Here is a 6461-nt window from a genome sequence, read left to right as displayed (position 1 = left end):
ATTTACTAAGAAACCGTTGTCGCGTTTTATTGAAAGGCAAATGGGTCACTACAGTGGATATGACGTCATGAATACAATTCGAAACAACATTAAATAGTATTTTTAAATGTCATTATGACCCTAATTATGTTCTAGATAATCCGTCCCCTTATTTGCAATCCTCACCCTGCACTTACATGCTCATAATACAGAATTTGTTGCCAAAGAGGAGAGACTTTCTCCCCTGTTATTTTAGATTATAACAATTGTCCATTTCTGAAGCTAGACTATACCTGTAGCTAGACACAGCAAAATAACCTTACTGTATTGGGGATAATTTTGCGGACTGGCTGTGATTTTCCAATTATTGGCTTCTGTGACACAGTTCTCCTGGCAGTATGTAGCTGGAATGAGTCCTACTGATGTTTTTTCTTTACCTCTTTAAGTGCCACACACATGGCTATGGTCTTCATTATTTCCCTGTTCATCTTGCTCCTGCAGTCTAGTCATATATTTTTCACACAAACAAGATTAAGCAGTAGCTCATCCATTTTGAGGGTTGTTGAAACAGAAAATTAGCTGTATGGCCTAATAAACACATTGATTTTCATTTATTGCTGTTAGTGTTCTGTAGAGATACCATGTACACCAGCTTAAACATTTTGAAGGACCAGGGTATTCGACACAGATATTAGACGTACGTGATTGGCATCTTACCTACATGCTGCTCAGTGCTGTTGTTTACTGGGGAGTTGTCCCTGGGATTTAAAATCTCTTTGGAGTGTGAAGAATGCCACAAAGAGATGGGAAATAAATGAGTCTACACTCGAGGTAGACTGCAAAAAACTCTGATAAATTTACTGACAAGTGCGTGAAATTTCCCTATCCATTCTCTTAACAAGCCAACAAGACAACAAGGCCACAGTGAGGACCAGTGATGGATTGAGCCTTGATCTAATGATGAGAGTCACTCAACCACAGAGCATTACTTCTTCTTAGGAGAAACAAACATATAAAACAAGCCATAAATCAACACCATTGCATAGCACCAATTGTTTTTTGGTTGAACTGAATGGTTAAAAAGAGATTGTTAATGTTAAACTTAGGCCTACTAGAGAAAAAGTTGAAATGGTATCAGAATTGGAGGACTTTTCCTTATTCCAGTGGTCTTGACAGGTATGATATTGTAAAGTCTTTTACCTAAGACTGCATAAAGAAAGTTTTCATTTTTATTTTTCTGACAAACTCAGTTTTTACTCAATACAAATATCAGTTTAATACCAGAAATTCTATTGCAAAAAGCAAAACATATTTTCACTTAAACTAGATAAACTAGATAACAGATACATCATATTCATCAGGAAATAATACATTGTTGATAATATAAATGAATATTACTTTTTCAACTCTTATATTTACATTTAATATGGATTATGGAAAATTCATAGTATCAAAAATTACAACAATTATTTTCTGAAATGTAAACAATTACAGTTCTTAACCCAACAATACAAATTTCATATAAAGAATTTACAAGATTTTTAGATATTAATTAAGGACATTTTTCACTCCTTAAAGTAAATATGTGATATAAAAGACAATGTTTTCCAAACACAAAACAATAAAAGATGTCTAACCCAACTCAAATATCACTCTGGTTAAGTTCATCTTTTATTTATCATAATTTCCTTTTATGATCAATGTTTATCAGATGCTGAAACCATTTCTCAAGCTTTTTCATACACTTCAGTATTCAGTACAGCTTATTTATATGTTTGGTGTTCTATTTTTACATCCTAACACAGTTAGCCTATGCCTCATTGTTGTGTGTGATTGATTAACAATATATGAGAGGATCAATGTTTGCCTCTGGCCATTTTACCCAGTGAGCTTTGAGTCCACCATGCTGCTGAACTTCCTTACAACAACTCTTCTCTCATCCAACAATTGGATTCATGTCGGCCACGGTCACATTATCTATGAATAATACACATTATTACATTTACAGTCTGCCTTTCTGTTCCCTTTTAAAAAAATAAAATAAATGAATGTAGTCTTATGAGTCTGTTTAGATCTCTTCTTTCAACTGGAGAGCTTTTACAAAACAAAGGTTTGTTGTAAAGGAACGGTTTTCTTTTGATGATTCATAAAACTTTCTTTCATGTGCAGATTTCCGTGTTCACGTGGTGTAAGATTATTCTCTCTCTAACTTAAGCCACAAACAATTGGTTGATATGATTACTGATTTAGTAGTATATTTTTTGTAAATGAAAACGTAGTGCGGTCTATTTTTAAAAGGATGCACTTTAAATCTGTATGCAATAATCTGCTCTCAGGAAATGATTTGTCCACCTCTCTATTTTTATGTTGCTTGAGGGGAACATGTTTTGTCTAAAAGCATATTTGTCCTCAGGGTGATTATTGACCACTGTGCCACATAATCAATGAAACCATGACCTCTGAGCCCAAAAATCAAACATTATCCATTTACTACATAGCCTACTGCATGCAGTCTGGTTTATCTTTGACTTTACATGGCACTGGCTTCTATAAAATCCTGAGATCACAAATGTGAACCTCGGCTACTTAAAACTCTGCACAGCAAATTTGTACCAAGAGGCAAGACATTCTTCTCTTGGTTGTAATTATTTATCATGAACACACAAAGCTGTTGATTGCTGAGTACCAGCTATTCAGAGTCTCTTGTTCTGAAAGAGTTGCTGATTTTAGGGATATCAGGCATTGAGGTCAAAGGGTCCACTGTACTTCCTCTTTGCAATGACACACACACACACACACACACACACAGACACACACACACACACACACACACACACACACACACATACACATACACATACACATACACATACACATACACACACATACACACACACACACACACACACACACACAAAATGACAGAAAACCTTTGAACATGACGTCAGAACACAGCAAGAAAAAAGTATGAATAAGACATGCCTACTGAATGTCATAGTAAATGTCAGACACTGTATTTTGAGACTCTAAAATCTCTCTAAAAAATGTGTGTCTTCTGAACAACGTGACATCTCTGGAAGATCCCCCAGATATGAATATCTCCTGTCTGATAAACCTGACATTTTGCTCAACACTTGTAAGCTTTTGCTGATTGTGTTGTTCTGTGGCCTGCGAGGACGTAACACTTTGAGAGGATCCGAGATGCATTGTCATTTGTCAGAAAATTAATTGATTAGGCTTCTGCTGACAGGTTGTCACTCAAAAAAGGCTGTGTGTGGGTATTGTGTGTGTGTGTGTGTGTGTCTGTGTCTGTGTGTCTGTGTGTGTGACTCTGCTTTTATGTCCATCTCTCCAAAGCGTGCATACACACACACACGCTGGCTTAGGGCTGAAATGAAAAAAACAATGCTTGACCCTACAGTTTTGATACGGGTTAGGGTTAGGGTTAATCTAACTGCAAGAAAGTGAATAAGCGAATTTCTCGAAATGTCAAAATACTCCTTTAAGTTTAGACTACTAACGTTTTTTGACATTTCTTGATACAAGTCGGCTATGGGAATTTAAACCCACAAAGCCCCACCATCAACCATTGACAACCTGAAAAAAGAAAACTTGTATCAAGGGAGATAAAGGTCTAGGGATTCATTTCCAGCCTAGCTGAGCCACACATATGTCTCTTCATGTGGCGGATCTAACCACTCTATTATCTCTGTGTATTAACAAAAGCATAGGTTTGATTCAGTGACTGGCTTTAAACATGTAGTAAACCTTGCACTTGAGTCGTAATCATTCAGAACGTGCAATATTTCTGAACGGCTCCATTTCAAATTTTTTTTTTATATATATAGTTTCTCCGCTGATGCATGTAGGTAGGAGTGAAGATGGTGAGTGGTTTTAATTTGAGGACTGATGTCCAGCTGTGGGCACTCGCTGTGGATGTGGCCTATAATGGGAGGAAATGGCTGGAGAAAAAGAGGGGAGCAGCGGGATCACAAAGAAGATGTCAGGGGATTTATGTGTAATAGCAGTCTACAAAATGGGACTTTATGCTCCATGTCCTTCGTTTCAAATTTCCTAAAGAATATCCTTTTTCTGCAATGTGTTTTCGTGATAGTGCTCGCTGCTAGAAAATAACTTGGCTTACATGGAAAAAGTGGTGTTGCATCTGAAAAGTAACATGGCTGCTAACATTTTTTAGATGGTACATTTGATTTTCAAATGAATGCAACCTATGAAGAAGTAGCCACCTGTGTTGCGCTGGTGTTGTTTGTCTTTAAAATGCCATTTTCGTATCATTTTCAAAAGGCGACAACAAAACGTAGTTCCATGAGCTCACAATACAATACAACATATCCCAAAAAGCCAAAACAACCCATAATATTATCATAAATGTTTTAAATTAAATGATCTTTTATAATTGACTAAATAGTGGAAACGTTTGGCTTCAGCAATTATTGTCCCTCACCCTCTAGTAATTGTATGTAGCCATGTATTGTAATAGCTTGCCTGTCCCCGTGCTTGTTTACCCCATCACACAATTAACAACATGAATAAAGCTCATTTTCATTCCTTCTGTGTAGCCTTTCATATCAGTTTAGCAGTTCTGTACAGTATCTTAAATGAAAGACACTTTAAAATAAACGTGTGCATTATGCAGCCATATACAGCTTTGAACTAGCATCACATATACTAATAGCCATGGGAACTTTGCTCCAATGCAGGATGAATATTTAGCCACCGGATTTCTTCAGCTTATCTTGACAAAGAGCGAGTGGGTTACGGTGTAATCTTTGGATCAGCTATGGCTTTTAACTACACTCATCACTCTGCTCTAGCAAGATTACTTTGAAATATAGACTTTCAAGAGAGTAGCCCATTTAAACACATCTGATATTAGTCCTATCTCCAAGGAACAGCAAAGGACTGTCTTACCCAAAGGAAGAGAAAAATATACAGAATCAATGATCACATAGACTTGAATGTAGTTGCTGTTACACACTCCCTCCCTTCTTTACAGCACATTTTGTTCAGGACATGAATGAGCGGTCAATTAGCTAATACAGTGCTAATTTGTCTGTGTGTAATACCCTGCTTGTCAATCAGACAGAGTGCCTCTATGGAGATGATTCTAACTTTATGAATCTAAATGCATGTTAGTCATCTCAGCACAGTGCAAACAATCAGAGGAAAAAGATCTGAACTATCTGAACTACTAGGTCTGCTATGGCATCTGTTTGTGAAACTGAGAATGTTTTTTTTTTTTTAAAGACTGCCGACATCAGGTGGCGAACCAACATCAGGTGTGGAATGAGACACAGATCCCAGAGGGGGGCTGCTGTGGGAAGTCTACTGTAAAAAAAGCAGCGATGGCAGGTTCACCACACCTTGTTGAATCCCACAGTACTTGACAAATTGGAGACATACACCTCCCAAAAAAGGAGCTTATTCGGAAGAAACATTTGACATATGTTTTGCAAGAGTAATCTTGAAGCACACTGGAAGGCTTCTAAACATCTGGCGATTCCAATTAGACATGCAAGATAGGCCACTTGGGCCACAAGAGAGAACATTTTGTTTTTAAGTTTTGATGTAAGAAGTTCTTTGAAGGTATGTTCTGCATTGGATTGAAAGATATAGAAAGGGATTTCAGATGAATGTTTCAGTTTTGGCTGTTTTGGTAAATCAATCGTCTTTTTTTGTCACACAAGCAGTGTGGCTGTTGGGATTGAAACGTTCTGTTGGTCTGTCCAGACATACAGACATTCATGGTCCCCAGACAATGTGTCCTGGTGACTTTGGTTAGACAATTCCTCTAGCTCCTGCATGAGGTTGACATTTGGGCTTCTGTGTGAAATGCCCCGACAACTATTGGATGAACTGCCATGACATTTGAAACAGACATTCATGGTCCCCAGAGAATGAAATTGAGATACATTTTAGATCTAGATGTACTAAGATACTTTTTTTTTTTTGCCTGTGATGGTGTCATTGTATGTGTGGCTCTTGGGTTTATCATTAAAATGCACAGTCAATGATGGTGATTTTACTTTAAATGTCACTTTAAATAACAATAATACTAATACATATTGCTGTTATTATCTCAGATATTCTTATTCATATGAAAAGTGGCCAGGAAAATTAATTCCTGATGTCACATTAAATTTATCTGAAAAGTTAAAAAGTAAATATTACATTTTTTATCAATTTTATGCCTTCCATACAATATTTTTTTAATGTATTAATAGGGAGTTTTTTTTGCGGCTCTATATTTCTGGCCTATATTGAATACTCAATTTCAAAGCCTCCCTGAGACCCAAGAGACTCCAAATGAGTCAGACAGAATCATTGTACCCCCAGATGTGGTGTGACTGACACAGCCGCATTTTGATATTCAGTTAGATGAAAGCACCTGCTCCCAGTCTGTAATGAGTACGCAGAGTTTGCTACACATGAACCAAATTGCAAAAACCTGATTGAAACGA

The sequence above is a fragment of the Etheostoma cragini genome, chromosome 11, assembly GCF_013103735.1.
Source record: "Etheostoma cragini isolate CJK2018 chromosome 11, CSU_Ecrag_1.0, whole genome shotgun sequence".
Lineage (NCBI taxonomy): Eukaryota > Metazoa > Chordata > Actinopteri > Perciformes > Percidae > Etheostoma > Etheostoma cragini.
The sequence above is the reverse complement of the archived record's forward strand: the minus strand, read 5'-3'. Positions refer to the sequence as shown.